The sequence below is a fragment of the Stegodyphus dumicola genome, chromosome 8 (genome assembly GCF_044657685.1).
Source record: "Stegodyphus dumicola isolate Sdum_Otavi_A_Nest chromosome 8, ASM4465768v1".
Classification (NCBI taxonomy): Eukaryota; Metazoa; Arthropoda; class Arachnida; order Araneae; family Eresidae; genus Stegodyphus; species Stegodyphus dumicola.
In genome coordinates this window covers 178,081,193-178,100,092 of record NC_140775.1, presented here as the reverse complement: position 1 = coordinate 178,100,092, position 18,900 = coordinate 178,081,193, and the positions used below count along the sequence as shown (strand labels likewise).

The following is an 18,900-nucleotide window of genomic DNA, read 5'->3' as shown; positions in this document are numbered from 1 at the left end:
ACCCATATAAACCAACAGAAGATTTGTTCTTATATTGATACCAGTAAGAAAACCAGCAAAAGTCAATATAAACCTATACAAACAAGTACAAAGTTCTGCCATTGAATGTTGGTTGTATGGGTGTCAATTGATACCAGTAAGAAAAACCCACAGAGATCAATAGAAACCAGTAAAAGTCAATAGAGACCATCAAAAATTTTATAGGTACCAGTAGAAAGTTTTATTGGTTTCTATGGGTCATTTTGAAACCAGTAAAAAAAACCCACAGAGACCAAGAGAAACCAGTAAAAGTCAATAAAAACCCATAAAATCTTATGGGTACCCATAAAAAGTTTTACTGGTTTCTATGGGGCATTTTTAGTAGGGTATTTTGAAGCAGAAGACATGAAACATGAGCAATGCCCTCTTCGGTACTCGATCCTGGACCACTCGAATACACGCCGAGTGTGGTAACCGTTACACCAGGAAAGCACGCTGAAATGGGAGAGAAAACAGTCTTATGTAACGTTAATCCTATGCAGCATTCTTCATATATTTATATGTAATATAATGGCCGAGGCAACAACTGGTGAAAATAGTGTTATTTTTCAGTATTCCTGTCTGATGAAAATCTAATGCCTCAGGCATATTAAAGCGATCTCCCTAGTTTATAACCAATAACATTTTGAATTTATTCTTTCTTCAGAGGCAAAGAAGTTTTTATCTCATTATTATGAATTGTTAAATTTTGAAATAATAATAATATTATTATTTTTTTAATGTGGCAACGCGCGCTGAGTATTCTGTAACACGGCAAAGAAGCGGAAGAAGTGGAAACAAAAAGCTTTATTCCATGCCTGAAGTATTTTGCTTGAAGCTGCAGCAAAAGGTGGCATCGGAGAAACTTTTCCTTTCATGTTATGCCGCTAGCAATAGCGAGGTCAACAAAAAGCTTTACTTAAGTGCTTTTAAATTCAAGTCCATTTCTGAAAGCAAGTAACGAGGCAAATATATTTAGAAAAGATGTGCCTAAGTATAGAACTTCGGTCTAATTTTTCATAACCATATTTAAGGATTTTAGGCGGAAAAAAACGGAATATGCTAACTATTTTTCTTATAAATTTTTCCGGTTATTAATTGCAGCCATTTTTTTCCATGAATCTGGAGACATAAAATCCCACTGTGCTTTCTTATTCATGATTCTGATTAAACTGACGATAGATAAAGGTTTTAGAAGGCATTTCTCAATACAATGATTTTATTCTAAGGCTATTGCTCTTTGTTATTCAACTGAAACCTCAACAATAATCTTATCGCGGTATGTATTTATTGAATATCCTACGATAAGACGAATTCTAGGAAGATGATACCATCTTTTATACCATCTAGCGTTTGTTTTTGCACTTCATTTTTGAACATAAGGAGGTTTCAGTAGAAGAATATCAAAATATAAAAAACTACAACACCGTTCAAATAAAATAAAATAAAAAACAAAGTACAGCCCTTGTGGACATTATCTTCCTAAGGAAATCACCTCTGAAAGTGACCAGCATTTTTGAGAACATAAATAAACTTTGATCCTGGAACACTACCTCTCTAATACTGTAAGGATCCTAAGTTTTACTAACGTTTATTTTATTTTAAATCTTTACTATCACTTCTTTTTTTCTACTTCCGGCCAAAATTAAAAGCTTTTAACTTATTTGTGCAAATTTGTCTTGCGAACGCCAGGTACTTAAGTTGTGGATTTTTGCCAAGCAAGAGAGAGGAAGGAGCTATTAGAAGCAGGCCGCTTGCCATAGTAGTTTTACTCGGTTGCTGGTTGCCTTCAAGGCCAGAGGTTTAATCCTCTTGATAATTTTAAACGTATCGTAGTGTTAGCAGTTCTCTGTACTACATACGGCTTTTTGTTAATATACGGCCAATCTTGGAGTTAGGCACTTGTTTGATTAATCCAAAGTTAGTTTAGTTAGAGTTTAGTTAATATTTTTATATTCTTACGTTCAGACCACAAGTGGTTGGTCTCTGTGTTCCGAAGTCCGGAAATCATTGTAAAGAGAGAAAAATAAAGGGTTTCGTATACCCTTCCTGTGTGTATTGTCTACTTCCCAAATTTATTGAACATAGCTTTAGTAAGCTCCATGTTCCGAGTCAGGACAGTTAATGTTCCCAAAGCAAGTAAGGAGGAACACAGAACCTGATAATACAACCAACCTGACACACTTTTCTAAGACGACCAAAATGATACACAAAATACGACCACAGAAGGTCAAAAATCCCAGGAATTGTAGATGGTGTCCTAGAAGAATTTATTACATAGAAACACTTGTTATCTATAGTACTACAAAATTTCATTACACCATAACGTTTGATTTGAACAATGGACGCGAATTCAAAATTTTTACAATCGACCTTTTGTAGGTTATTTAAAACCAATTTTATTTATGTATAAAATAACATTTTTTTTTCTAAATAACATTAAGAAGTATAGATAAGATAATTTTTTAAATGATCTACTTAGGTTGTGTTGAGCAACGTATTTTGATAATGATGACAAAAGAAAGATTTTTAGCTACCGTCAATTGGCGAAAACTTCTACTTATCGCGAACATGATTTTATTGAAGCTGAAAATGATATCAGTTCAATTTTTTTTTCAAGGTTGAATATGCATTATTCTATTTTACGAAAAAATGCGGTTTATCTGAACTAACCGGGGCAAACAAAGTTCGGATATAACACGTTTACCAAGTAACTCATGAGAATTATTTTCAATAATTAAAGGTAGAAGTTAATATTGTTGCGTGCGTACGGGTTCGTAATAGATTGAATGCACAAGTCCGATAATAAGTTAATAAAAATTTATTTTGATCAAAAGAAAGATTTTAGAATTCTGGAATTTTCCACAGAAATATTCTTACAAGTGTTCACAGTATCACACACTATAATCCAGGGCTTCCCAACATTTTTGTCTCGAAGAGCACATTCTAAGATATATGTTCGACGGCGGGCTCCATTTACTTTTTCAAAGTGAATTTACAGTTGAATAGGGTTAATAATACATGCACATAAAAAATCGCATTTCTCTTTGTGCTGGTATCTGTGATGGACGCAATTTCTATTTCCTTAAACAATGAGAAAATTTTCACTTTGAAAACTAAAACATTTTTTATTGTGATCGCACAGCTGCGGGCACACGTTAAACGATCGGCGGATGCCATGGTTCCTCCGGAACTCCTGGTATAATCAGTAGTTACACTACTTCTACAAACTACTAAGAACGTTAAGGGGACTCATACACCTTAAACCCTTCATGATCTTCGAATATGTGACTGTTGCAAGAATTGGGATATTTTATTTATTTTAAAAACAATTACTTCCAACCTTTTACAGCTGACTACATAATATAGCTGCTTTAGAAACTAGTAACCAGAAAGTTTGTGTTGCCACAAATATTTTTGTAATTTCATCCTCTTTGTGACAAAATATTTCGCCCTGTTTCCACATAGCGCGCATGATATTTTAAAAATGGCTAATGGTACATACTTGAAATTAAATAGAATTCTTTATATGAGCACTATTTTGGAACTGAACCAACAATCTGACAAATATTTTAATATTGAAAAGTTTTATGGACGAAAACATTACAAATTTTGTTAATAAAATACATTTTATAAACTCAACTCAAAATAAAATAAAAATTGAACATGAAATTTTTAGAATTTTAGGTACACAGTAGTTTCCAAGTGTTATAAAAGCTATATATTAAATATAGAATTAAATTATGAAACAGAATGTTTTAAACTGTGCGCGCAAGTTGGAAACATGACGAAAAATGTTGTCACAAAACGGATTAAATTATAAAAATATTTGTGGCAACACAAACTTTCTGATTACTATCTGATTACCCTTCTCCCCTTAAACCAAACCACATAAGAGGACTTTTGGCTGACCGACCGGAGTGCCGAACTTTTGGAGCGCCCCCTTGCTGCAAAGACATTTACAAACATCCATGCCTTGAATTGAAATAGTAATGGAAACTGATTACTATATAAAAAATTACTGATTACTATGTAATAATTATAGTAGTATTATATCCTATACAACTATGTATAGCATACTATATAACTATACATAGTATATTATATTATTAGCAGTATACTATGCAGTGCACATAGTAATGAGTTATAGAAGCATATTATTACATAGCAATTATTAATTACTACATATAAGATTAAATAATAAAGTGCATTCATTCATAAACAAAGAATTAATAAAAAAACATTTACTTGGTCTAAAAATGTAAGGGAAATAAAGCACACGAAAAATAAAGGTCACAAAAAGGCACACGAAATATAAATCAAACGCACACTTCGTGACACTTTTTGTCACAAAAAGGCACAAGAAATACAAATCAAACAAAATTTTAATTATTGCCATTACTGTCTTTGGTTAAGAGACCATCATCATAACAAAGAATGACAATGAAATCTAGAAACACAATTAAGAAAAAGAAAACATTGCGCTTCATCTGTAAAACACAAAATTTAAATTTAAATAATTACTGCCTTTGGTTATGAAAACAAGGAGTAAAACGGGAAGAAGTTTAACAGAATGTGCTTCTTCCAGAACACGAAACAAATATGAAGTTAAAATTTCAATTGCTTAATACTGTTTTTAATTCAATGAATAGAGAGGCTATCGCAGCTAGGAACATCAAGATCTTAGAAGAAGCGATTAAAAAAAACGAAAGCATCGCTCTTACCTCTGAAACAATTACTTTAGAAACACGTGGAAAGTCAAGAAGAGCAAGAGAGAAATGTTTTCACTCCTCAGCCTCGACCAAAGACACACCGGCAGTGCGGTGCATCGTTCGGAAGCTGGAACAGAGAACGTTCTAACTCAGCCACGGTTACGGGGAAAGCGAACGTGGTTTCATTGTCAGACGAAGTGATGACTGTTTCGTTCATTGACTTAAAAGGGGAAAAGGGGGGGGGAGTTGTTTCGAAATGCATACTATTCGTTCTCGCGTCTAACCTCTAATGACGTAGCTGTGGTGAATAGTAGTAGCGGAAGCTCTACGCAGTTTTATTTTTGTTTGTTTGTTTGTTTTGTTTTTTGAGGGGGGATGTCTAATCTGACACACATATATCCGTTTTGTGCAATTCGTTACGTTTTTTTTTAATTGAGCTTGGACGGCAGGCTTTATTTTGTTTTAATTTTGTGCTCTGAGGGCAACTGGTTAAAGAATGTGTGAATTAGGTCCATGGATAGCTTTCTGATTTGTCGTCAAAGTGACGCAATCAGCACTTTTAGTTTTCAATTAATTATCGGTTCATTCATTTCACGCAGTGACCCACCTAAACAAATTGGTCATTAATTAAAAACAAAATATTGGAAATCTCGAGCAGTCAGAATGACAGAAATTGTGTTGATATTGGGTATTTTCCGTTTCGAAGTTTTCTTGGGAAAATAAATGAATAATAATTTATGCTGTATAATATGTGTATACCGGCCGCCCAGACGATATAGTGGCTAGGGGAGGTAAACCGCTGAGTTGGCTTCCGACCCAGGTATACATATATCCATGCAGAATTGGTTACCAACTCGGCGGGAGTCAACCACTAGCTACTAGGCCGCAGCCCTGGGCAACCCCGGCAAGGCAGACGACATTTATAAAATGCAAAAAAGAGATATACATGTGCATACAAGGCACTTGAAGAAGAGTACAACAATGTACAAAGAAATATATACATGTGCATACAAGGCACTTGAAGAAGAGTAAAATCAAAATATATGTATATACATATAAATACAAACTCATATACAGATATACTATACACACTTACATACATAGATAATCCGAAACAAATAAAAGTAAGGGAGCCTAACTGCGATACCAAAGGGCCCGGGTTCAAATCCGGGAGAAGGTATGGATGTTAAATTGTCTGTGGAGAGCAGCGGAGGCCGCCTGTTAGGTGTCACCACAATAAAATAGCCACCACTCCTGAACTTAGTCATCGCGGGCAGTTGCCTATAATGGCCAGTCCCATTATAGGCAAGTGCCCGCGATTGGGAAAAAAAGTCTTCAAATGAATGACTTCAAAAGATAATTGCAGCGCACAAATATCTTTCACGTTTCTTCGTAAAGAAAAGGTGAATATACATAAAATTATACGGTGAATATACATAAGTACGGCGCGTTATACGGCGAATATACATAAAAATGAATAAATGTAGTTTATTCATTTTTATAATTATTTAAATTTTAATTTTGTGTTTTAGAGATGAAGCACAATGTTTTCTTTTTCTTAATTGTGTTTCTAGATTTTATTATCATTCTTTGTTATGATGATGGTGTCTTAACCAAAGACAGTAATGGCAATAATAAATACTTAAAATTTTGTTTCATTTGTATTTCGTGTGCCTTTTTGTGACCTTTACTTTTCGTGTGCCTCTCAGGTCCTTATTTGCCTTACATTTTTAGACCAAGTAAATGTTTTTAATTAATGCTTTGTTTATGAATGAATGCACTTTATTATTTAATCTTTATATGTAGTAATAATTACAATGTAATAATATGCTTCTATAACTCGTTACTATGTGCACTGCATAGTATACTGCTAATGGTATAATATACTATGTACAGTTATATAGTATGCTATACATAGTTGTTTAGGATACAATACTACTATAATTACTATATAGTAATCAGTAATTTTCTATGTAGTAATCAATTTCCATTACTATAGAAATTATAGGTGCGAGTTACACGGCGAATATAACTAAAAATGAATAAACGTAGTATGAAATTATAGTTGTGTATGTGTTATACACCGGGACGCGTTATACTCGGGAATATGAGATATTTATTGTAAATACGGTGTTGGAAGGATTTCAAGATTTTAATTATTAGAAATCCGAACTGATATTACTTTCTTTTCCTCTGAAAACGAGCATGAATAACGCACCAGAAAATCTAAAAACAGAGCTAGTTAACTTACAAAACGATATAAATCTTATTCAAAGATTTAATTAGTTTTATTTCTTACTTATCAAAAGATAAATAAGCTCAATTATGAACTTTTGCACTCGCTTTGCTTGGGCATATACTTATGTGCGAATAGCTTTTTTGCACATTTGAAAATCTCTACATATAATAAAAGAAAGAGTCTGTTTGTGTGTGTCTTTCGTTCTCGCTGCGCGTAAGCTAATAGACCCACGGCTACGAAATTTGGTACATAGGTGCATCTACACAAGAGTAAGTGCATCTCGAAGCGATTTTTTCAAAATTCGAATTCGAATTTTTTTAATTTTATGTTTTGTGACGATATCGCGTCATTTTGAGACATAATTTGCTATAGGAGAAAGAGATTTTACTCTACACACTCCATTTTCACATCGTCATGAAACGTAGACACTTAGCTATTTTACGAACTTAAAATAAATTTCGTGTTTCAATAAATCGATTCAATACGAATTTATTTAACAAAGAGAGCTTAACACCTTTTCAACGGGATATTTTCTAAAAAGTTTATTTTTAAAAATGTACAGTTTATTTTTCTTTGATTTTTAAACTTTCATCCTCGCGACTGCTTTTACAAAAAGAATTTTGGAAAAATTATAATATTTCGTATTAAAAAAAAATTTTAAAATCAAGCTTCCGAGTACGCGACTCACATCTCACATCTTTAAAAATGTGATTTTGGCAACAATTTTCCTGTCTTATTGTTGTTGATAGATTTTTGATGAAATCGCATCATTTTGAATAATTTCATTCTTTTAGAAATATAGGTTTGGCAACAATTTTTCATCGTATTTCTTATGCCACTGTTTTTAAGAGATTGGCATATTTCATTGTCATTTATATATATATATAATTCATTTTTACTGATTTTTTTTTTGATAAAGGTGTTCTGCAGAGTAAAATTCTGCGCGGAATTTTATGTTTTTTGAGTTGCTTTCCTGTTATTTTTTGCATATTTCACTGTTTGTAAGATATTGAAAAGTTTTGCATGATTTTTTTTCCTTCAACGGAAAGTTGGTTAATTTTTATTAGGATAATTAATATTTGTATTAAGGGATATAGCTTATTTCATTGTAATTTTTTTCTCTTGAAAATATAAGATAAAATATCATTAATTATATTTTGCTTTTCAGAGGTTTTTGTATTCTTTTATGTTATTTATTGCTCATTTCACTGTTTTTAAGATATTGAAAAGTTCTGAGTGATTTTTTTAGGAAACAAAGTTCTTAACCTCCTTTATACCATTTGAGTTCTTAAGATTTTGCAAAGGGAAGTTGGTTAATTTATTTATTAGGATAATTAATATTTGTATTAATAGATATTGCTTATTTCATTGTAATTTTGTTATATGTAATAACTTTTTTTTTTTATGAAGTTGTTTTCCAGAGTAAAATTCTACGCAGTTTTTAAATTTAACGTGGGGTGTTCCCTTCAGGCATTTTTTAGGTACATTTAAAAACCAGACGAAGGCTAGCAGCGAAGCTGCTAATTAATAATAAAATAACCCGATTGATCGATGAGCGCGATGAAGAAAATTTTTAGTAATTTCTCTCCAAGGCATTTTCGAGCTCCATAACTTTATCAGAATTGAAACGAAATCAAGTGTTACGCTGTTAGTAAAAAATAAAGCCATCTGCATTTTTATTTACTAATTGTTTTTACTTTTATTTATTTTATTGTTGGGAAAAAGTTAACAAATAAGAGAAAAGGACTTGTCATTATTTATACTCAAGTTTTGTCCCACTTGATATATATCCTTAACTTATTTACTAATAATTACTTAACTAATTTAAACTAAAAATAAAGAAATTATGAAAACTTATAAAGTTTTTATCATTTGTTTATTAGCCCAGAGGGGCGTTAGATCTAAAGGACTATTAATCTCAAAACGGCATTTTGCGTCGTTTCACATTCTGTATTGATTCAGTTTTCAAACTGTTGCCACCAAATATTATCCCCACGTATTATATTTAAAGAAACTAAATAATGAAGAATCTGCATGAATGCATTAATGTTTCTCTCATTGTGAAAAAATCAATGGTACCTAGAATTACCAAATTTTGAGTAACGTATTCCTTCAATCAAATTTGTTTGGAAGCCCGAATTTTGAATTTGTTTTATTATCTATTTCAAATTTTGTAAAACTTTAACGGATTTTTGATTAACTAATTCAACGATTTCAAAGTGAGCAATGGAAAACTGTACGGGAAAGAACATTTTTATCTCCAACGCTCGAGAATGTGTATCGGAAACTCTAAAGATATGCTGTTTTCCTGTTCTTAAATATTTTAGGATATTGCTGTTGAATTGAATTTTATGTGGCTCAAGTGCCAAGAACATGATATTTAATAAATAAAAGTAACGCATACACCCTTTTGGTCATAATATAAAATTTGAAACCTTACAGATTTTTATTTATTTATTTTTGTTTTGATTTTAAATAGGTCTTAGACTAGCTTAATTAATTTAATACTGAAGTTAGTCTTAATTAGTTTAATGATTAAATGAACATGTTAGAATTATTTGAAAGAAATTTCTGTGTAAGAATTCTATATTTAGCTGTTGGTGCATTTAAACTACAAAGTATAATCAACAAAAATATCTTAGAGGTGTGAAATTTTTGATTTCAAACATAAAATAAATATATATTGGAATATTTTTCCTTTGCGATATTACTACTACTATTATTATTATTATTTTCACTGTTTTTATATATTTTGATAAATATTTAGTATTTAATTTAATTTAATTTTTTATTTTATTAAATTGATTTATTTAAAATTGAAAATTTATTTCAAATAATTAAATTTAAACTTAAAATTTTAAATTTTAATTATAAAGAAAATTAAAATTTATTTCAAATATTGTTTTTACTTTAATAATACTTTAAAAAAAAAGGTGTGGCCTCTCACCTGTTTTTAGATCGTGCATGATGTTTTTGTTTGAGGTCACTACTAACGCTTATTCTTTTAAAATTCTTAATTGATATCAGTCTTAAAAACATTAACGAGCTCGGCACTGCAAAGTCGAATACAAATAAGGTTCATCCACTTAACCTTGTTCCACATTACATTACCAGTGTTCAAATTTATTTACAGCATTGCACCGATAGATTTATTTCCAATGACTTTGAATGGAATTTGCCCAACTGAAGCAGTAAAACCAATCCTCAAAAGAAGTTCACTTTCCTCTTCCGCTGGGGACAATACATTAATTGAAATAATTACTTCCTTTTATTACATTCCGAGCCATTATTCGAACGATAAGCCTGGCATTCCAAAGACGGCAAGCACTCCTTGTTTGACCGTCTTAAAGTATGCTAAGTGGGAATGCCTCGAGTTATCTATTAGATGTAGAGGGAGGAAAAAGAAAAGAAAAAAAATCAGCTGGCATTCTTTGTGTAATGAAGCTTACCCTTTCTTTAACTATTGAAAAGAGCTCATTGTTACAACACAAAGAATCATGCTTTTTAATAAAACTGAACGCTCGTCGTTCTTGTGTCGTAAGTTAGAGGAGGATCATCTGTTACGCATTGTTAGCCAGACATATTGAGTTGTCTAAGATTATTTACATTTCGATGCGATAAACGCTTGGGGACTTAAGAAAGAGTCGATAGTGAAAGTTTCATGTATTTGATTAGGAGAGAAGGTAATGCAGTGCTTCTGAATTCTTAGGTAATTGTATATTTTTCACCGGCTAGAGAAAAATTAAAACAGAAAAATAAAAATAATAATAATAAAAAAAAAAAGGTCTGAAGGCTTTCAGATTTTACATTACTCACAAAGGGGCGTTTTTTAACGTTTTGTGGGTTACCTTTATTTATTAAATATCATGTTTAGATCCTTAAACCTTAAAATTTAGAGCAATAACAATGTCGCAAAATAATTTTAAAATGAGCATATCTTTAAAATTTCCGATACACAGTTCGACGTGCTGGCGATAAAAAGGTTTCCTCCCCCCAGTAGAGTGTTGCCATTGCTCGCGTTTAAATCGTTGAGTGTGTTACTCAAAAATTCGTTAAAGTAGCACAAAATAGGAAGCAGAGCTATAATAACTATAATAAAACTGTAATTACTATAATACACATATGTAGCTGTAATAATACATAACTATAATAATGCATAACAATAACTACATAATGCAGAACTATAACAACTATAATAATGCAGAGCTATAATAACTATAATAATGCAGAGCTATAATAACTATAATAATGCAGAGCTATAATTACTATAATAGACATGTGTAGCTGTATGTGTAGCATAAGAATAATAATACATAACTATAATAACTATATAATGCAGAACTATAATAACTATAATAATGCACAACTATAATAATTATATAACGCAGAACTATATTAGCTATAATAATGTAGAAATGTAATAACTATAATACTGGAGAACTATAATTACTATAATACACATGTTTAACTGTAATAATGCATAACTATAATAACTGTATAATGCAGAACTATGATATATATGCATAACTATAATTATTATAATACCTATTTGTGACTATAATAATGCTTAATAACTACACAATGCAGAGCCGTAACAACTATAATAATGCACAACTATAATAATTATATAACGCAGAACTATATTAGCTATAATAATGTAGAAATGTAATAACTATAATACTGGAGAACTATAATTACTATAATACACATGTTTAACTGTAATAATGCATAAATATAATAACTGTATAATGCAGAACTATGATATATATACATAACTATAATTATTATAACACCTATTTGTGACTATAATAATGCTTAATAACTATACAATGCAGAGCAGTAACAACTATAAAATAATGCATAATAACTATATAATGCAGAGCAGTAACAACTATAATAATGCATAATACCTATATAATGCAGAGCAGTAACAACTATAATAATGCATAATAACTATATAATGCAGAGCAGTAACAACTATAATAAGGCAGAATTATAATAACTGTAATATATATGTAGTATAACTGTAATAATTAAAGCACAACTTTAAAAACTATAATAATGCAGAATGCATAAATATAATAACTATATAATGCATAACTGTAACAACTATATAATGCATAACTATAATAACCAAAATATATATGTATAACTGCAATTATATATGCATAACTATAATAACTGTAAAATATATACATAACTATAACAACTATAATAAATAAGCATAACTATGATAACTATAATAACTATTATATATATGCATAACTATAATAAATAATAAAGTATAATTCTCCACCTGCTGTCAAATGAGGAGGAAATAATAACGTGATAATTTTCGTTCTACGTTTCTCACGTTGCCAGGAACGTATAGAAGAACTTTATAATATTCTAAAATACGGCTAATTTTATATCAGGATGAAATATGAAAACCTGAACATTCTCCTGGAATGAGTAACATTAAAAAGACCGAAATGATTCGATAAGTGCTAAAGGCAAACATTTCCTTTTAATTTATTTTGAGCATATATTACTATTCCATCTAATCATTATCTAAAGGAAGTAGTTTTTACTTTTAATTTTACACTTCTTAGCAGTAACGGAAATACGAGATCATTGCGGAGAAGATTTGTAACATTCCTTATGACACATTCTGCGGAGATGGGCTCGTATTCAGAGTACAGATATCATTAAATCTTCCTCAGATAGCATTTTATCCTCTTCTTCTCCAAAGGCAACAAGTCTAGCATTCTCTTTCGTGCGGTACAACAAGAACATATCCTTTTATCTTACAGGAAACGTTTGTTACCGAAACGGACCGTAAAACTGTTTAAACTTTGCTAAGAAACGTGTTTTTGTAGTGTCGATACCCTTCAATTTGTGCTACCCGGAAGATGCATCTTTCTGAGTGTGCCATAACTTAACCTTTCTACAGGTGGATACAGTAGTCGTCTTGTTGATGGTTAAGATTTAGTACCATTCTAAATAAAAAAGAACAATTGTTTCTTTTGTCTTGCAGGTTAAAAGAACCGTGAACTTAAGAAAGTTAAGGATAATTCTCTCTCTCTTAAAAAAAGAAAAAAGAGAGAGAAAAAAAAAGGGAAAAAAGAAATCTCTGACGTGGATTAAACCTTCAGAGACCCTTTTGTATTGGTTCACTAGTTTCTTACGTCACTTTTTTAAACCATTTATCAAACTAGAGTAAATTTATTGGTTCCCTCAGGTGCGATTTCAGATAGCTTTATTTTTGCTGACATTGCCAACAATAGACGGAGCCAAAAATAAATAAATGTTCCGTATAAAATATTTCAGCTTCAAAGCTTCAACAGCAATACGTATTTTGCACATATAAAACTTCTAAGGATAGCTTAGGCATTATTTGGACATTTTGTGACTTCCAGCTGCATATACGTCTGCCTGCATTTCTGTATGAATGACAATAAGCACGTTGCAGTGGTTACTTTATGTTTCTAACAGTTATTTTAAGTTTATACAGAGGCTGTTCGCACATTTTTTAGATGATTTTGGCAAGCGGTAATAAAACATCGTTTGCTGCAAAAGAAGTAATTGCAATTGTACTATGTTTTTAAAAGTGAAAATTATCGTCTGTGGCTTGAAAGTTTTGTTTTTATTCAAAATGGCGAATTTAACAAAGCAGTGGTTTGAAGGCTACATTTACGCTCTTTCCGAAGAGAAATAGGCATACTCCGTTATCCAAAAACGATGTGAGAGTCATGGTTCTGTGATATCTAAAGCGTCGATAGGTAATATCATCAACAAGAAAGGAAAACAACGTCAAATTGGAGCCTCAAGTGGGACAAAAATTCCAAACAAGTATCCAAGGAAAACGGACATCTTCGACTATTGCAAAGGTACGTTGTTTAATGTTAAAAGAAAATTCCCCTAATCAAAGGACAGTTGCAAAATCATTAAAATGCTCGGTGTCCACTTTAAACATAATGATAAACGTTGATTCAAATCAAAGAAAGCGAAAAAACGCAATGTGCATCGTCTTCTTATCGCTCAACGCAGGACACGCTGCAGAATTCTATATAAGAAACACTTATCCAAAGAAAAATGAAAAACAATTTTTACAATAGGGGGAGGAATGAAGCATGGGTGTATTTAAATCATTGTAACAAAAAAAAAAAAAAAAAAAAAAAAAAAAAAAAAAAAAAAAAGCAATTTATTGTCATAAAAGGGAGAAAAAAATTTAAGTACATGGTTCAAAGAATCGAAAGAAAGTTTTTCTAAGAGATTCATGACTGTTGCTGGTTTTTCTTATAATGGCAAGTTAAAAATAAAGAGAGCGCAAAAAATTGTCAAGATTAACTCCAAATACTATCAGAAACATATTTTATCGCCAATTTTTCTGAATGAAATACCATCGCTTTGCCCACAGTTCCATCCACCTGTGAGACTCCATCAGGACAAAGCTAGCAGTCACACATCAAAATCCACTGTAAATTTCCTAAAAGAAATGAATTTCCTAAAAGAAATTATCTCAATCCCCAGTGCCTGAGCACATGGTATAGCCAGGGTTGGCCAAACTTCATGTCAGTAAGAGCCGCACGTTTGAATTCAGGAATGTTCGAGAGCCGCATCTAGATTTTCTAAAAGCCACAAGTTCATATTTACTTCATTACAGAAGTAGTGGAGGATGTTTTAAATAGAAAGAAATCTCTGATAACTTTATAAAAAGAGTCTAAATTAATTACCTTTTTTTTGGACACTGAATAGTTTTAGTTTACCATATTTCATACATATATTTTATATGCACGAACCGCGCACATTGACTGCTATAGCCGCATGGGGCTCGCGAGCCCCACTTTGGCCACCCCTGGTATAGCGATTAGCATGTCTAGGTTGCAGTTAGAAGACCCACGATATGAGTTCTGAGAAGGTCACAATCGGTGTTTCATATTTCTCCTTTACAACTGATGTCCCTACAAAGTCTTGTAGGTTATTTTTAAGAAGAGACACGAAAACTGAGCAATGCAGTCGCTGGGACTCGAAACTGGAGCTCTCGAATGCATGACGAGTGTGCTAACTACACCACGAAGGCATGCAGAAAGGAGGGAGAGAATATCTTATGTACTCCCCCCTTTTAAAGGGCGATTGGGAGTTAGGGGACCCAGTCGCCAAATCATGGTGGTGAAGAATGATGATCCACCACCTTTTAACTTGGGCGCCAGTGTAGAATCGTTAGATTATTTTGAAGCATGTGACATGAAACATGAGGAATACCCTCGCCGGGACTCGAACCTCGACCTCTAGAATACGCGCCGAGTGTGCTATCGTTGAACCCCGATGGCATTCACAAAGGAGGGAGATAATACCATATAATACGCGTATATTACTTTGTATTAATTGCTATAATGACTTTCACTATGCTTAAATATGGCATAGGTCTGTTGTATAGCGTACATTGTAATGCATGTGTATTCCTAATGTATTTATAAGATAAGAGTTGAGTGTGTACTGTAGGAATTGTAAGAATTGGAGGCTCCCTTCAGCCCACCTGGACACAAGTGTCCCCATAGCTCAAAAGAAGGGGCCCCGTATCTCCACAAACGAGGGCAGCCAGTAACCCAGCCACCCCCAAACAACAAACAAAAATACTAAATCAAAACTAAATAAGCACATTTAACACAATATTACAGACTAACAAGCAAACAAAAAAAAAATCCATAAACACAAATTGACAACATAGAACACCACAGATATCCAAAACCCATATAAACACAAAATTCAATTTTAACAGAAGATTCCTACCAGCGCCCTATTTTCATTCATAAACTTCATTAGAGCAATAGAATATGATTTAAAAACTTTAAAATTAATCACACTTACATTAAAAAAAATCAGTAATGTTAAAAATTTGTCTAATAGGGGCTGTTAAACTACTATCAACCACGAAATGCCTAGCATCACCATCAACCTGACAACTATTACATAATTTATTTTTTTGCAGTTTAAATCGGTTGCAATAGAACGGAAACCTACCATGTCCAGTTAAAACCTGATTAACATCAATGCTGTTCATACATTTAATTTTATTTGTGATTTTACTTAGTTCCATAAATCCTTTGTTTTTAGGTGAAGAAAACCACTGTATTTTCCATATTTTTTCATTCTTCGAATTGCAATTCTCTTCGAACTTGTTACTTCAATATCCATTGCACTGACATTTGAGACCGCCTGCTTGGCCAGGCTGTCGGCCCTCTCATTACCAATAAAGCCTATATGGGCCTTAACCCAATGTAGCTTAATATTTAAATATGAACTAAAAGTTTCTAAATGACTCTTAATTTCGACAACTAATGGATTGAAATTGTCTGGGTGGCAGACAGCATGGAGAAGTGACAGGCCGTCAGTGTAAATATTTACAGACGTGGGCATAAACAAGGTATTTTTTTAAGAGTGTGTACTGTGCAAAACCATGTCATCAGCATATTCATAAGGCATAAATAAGCCATTTGCACATTTTGATGCGTATATATCTATCTGTGGACACCTGCGGCGCATTATGCACAACAATATCATCTGGATATTGTTGTGCATAATGCGCCGTTACAAAGGACTTAGACACTAGAAACGTCTAAGTCCTTTGTAACGGTACTATATTCTACACTCCTTCCTCTGGGTCGCTCTAGATAATGGTGGACGTGGTGCTGTACTGATAATTTATTATGGTAAAGGGACAGTGCCCACGTCCTCCGCCGCTTCTCGCTTGCCATAATGACTTTGTAAGGTTTATGATAATTTTTCTAACTGTTAACTTTTAGTTAAAAGTTACTTTCCTATCTTCCTGAATTTCTGCTTACAACTTCCGGCCAGAACTTATTTTCAGAGTCGCGTTTGAATGCAAATGAGAAGTGTTTAATTGTGAAGTTCTACTGACTTCGTTAGAGAGGCTCGACTGGCCTAGATTCTGACTAGCGTGCGTTCGCCTTTGTAGGCTACTCTCTCTCTCTTAATCTATTATTACGCTGACCGTACTTTAGGCCTTTGATAGCTTCGCCTTTAGTTAGTATTAAGGGGCCAACTCTGTTAGAATTCTTCGGCTATATCTTTTCGTTAAGATTAGTTAAGTTTTAGTTCTTAGTTTCCTGAGTTCAAGCGCGAGTAGAGTCTTTATTGTAAACTCCAAGAAAGGAGTCATCTGTTAAAACTTTATTTGGAATAATAAAGGTTAATTAATCCTTCGTATGTTTACGTTTCTATCTCTCCAAACTAAGCGATTATTCGCTTGCCTGCTCTTAAGGTTCCTCAACTTTAGCTGCAGATTAAACATAAGAACCGTACAACTTTCTTAAATTCCTAGAACGCAATCCATTAATATTGCTATTAATTTTCTTCTAGAAAGATCTCAAACTGTCGTAATTCAGTTAGTTTTAAAATATGTAAATTCATTCTCTTTTACGAACTGTAAGCGCATTATCAATCAAATACATATGTTACTGACGACGTGCTCACTTCATCATGAATATATATATATTTCATATTTTGTCAGCTGATAACTTCATTCCTGCAACTCCAAAATCCATCCATTTATTAAGACACCAAGGAACATACAGGACATATTCTTCAAAGAAAAAAGAAAGAAGCTCTCTTCCTGTTGGTTTAAAAGAAAAGAATGATTCATGGGTGAGTAGAAATGTTGAGCCCTCACGAAATTTAGAAGGAGGTGAGTCCGTTGGAGCGGTGAGTATAGAGAATAATGGGTTAGTTCTGCCATCGGCATCTGGCTTTGCTCCTATTATAAATCAGCGGAAAGATATTAATTGACAACACTTCGGGTTTAGAAAGAAATATTGTCGCTGATTTATGAAGCGGCAAGAGGGAGCTTAAAAACATATCTTAACTGAGTTCACACTCGGTTGATTAAGATGCAGTCCAAGAAGCTTGAAAATAATAGTTTAAGGTGCTGTTAAATATCTAAATATTGATTTTACTTAACATACCGATAAAGCAATTGGAAAACGTAATTTCATCCTGAAGTTAAAACAAACAGTTGAAATAACTCATTACCTTTCAAGATATGCAGCAGAATTTTAACAAGTTTAATACAAGGGGGGGGGGAATCTTCATTCAAAGAGTTTGAAGAGTTATTAGGTTATTTTTTTTGAAGCAGGAGACTTGGAAAATGAGCAAAGCCCTAACCGGAACTCGAACCTGGACATCTTAAATATACGCCGAGCGTGTTAACCGTTACACTACGAATGCATGCTGAAAGGAGGGAGAAAATAATGTACTCCCCCTTTTAAAGGGTGACTAGAGATTATGCGACCCAGTCGCCAAATCTTAGTGGTGAAGAATCATCATCCATCACATTTTAGTTCGGGGGCCAGTATAGAGTTATGACGTTATTTAAGAAAAGGAGACACGAACAATCTGCAATGCCCTCGCCAAGACTCGAATCTGGACCTCAAGAATACACGTCGAGTGTGCTAACAGTTACACCACGAGGGCATGCAGAAAGGAGGTAGAAAATACCTTATAAGTTTTTCAAAATATCATTGCTGGAAAACATGTAAAATTCATGATGGAAGTACACCTAATCTATCTAACAAAGATAAAAAAATTATAACGGATTTATAATGATACAAAAGTGCAATCGATGCAGAAAAATAATGATATAATACTTAAAAATCATGGGATTCATTGCTTTGAATTTCGACGATAACGTTACAGCAAAGAGAAATGACAATACATGTTCTGAGCAAAGAGACAATGACATGAAATTTTGAAGAACTGATGGCATTTGTGTAGTTAGAATCGACAATGAAATACTGTCCTTGCATTTGAATAATACAAGTCCTAGTAGAAAATTTTTTTAGACTGTCTGTATTTCTCTTTCTCCTCACTAGAAGTGGACAACCCTTATGCGTTTTATGCGACGTTTATGCGACGTTTATGCGACGTTTTATG

The 18,900-nt window shown here is 32.7% G+C and overlaps 1 protein-coding gene across 5 annotated transcripts in view; it reads right to left on the bottom strand.

The window, feature by feature from the left end:
* Window positions 1-18,900, bottom strand: part of LOC118201084 (uncharacterized) — a 358,982-nt gene that overhangs the window by 86,363 nt on the left and 253,719 nt on the right. For 2 of the 5 annotated variants that reach the window (XM_085822793.1, XM_035373108.2), the window contains exon 1: window positions 4,743-4,924. The exons of the other annotated variants lie outside the window; for them this stretch is intronic. The gene's annotated coding sequence lies outside the window, so the exon portion shown is untranslated. Of the gene's footprint in view, window positions 1-4,742; window positions 4,925-18,900 lie in introns of those variants that run through there. 5 annotated transcript variants of the gene reach the window in all.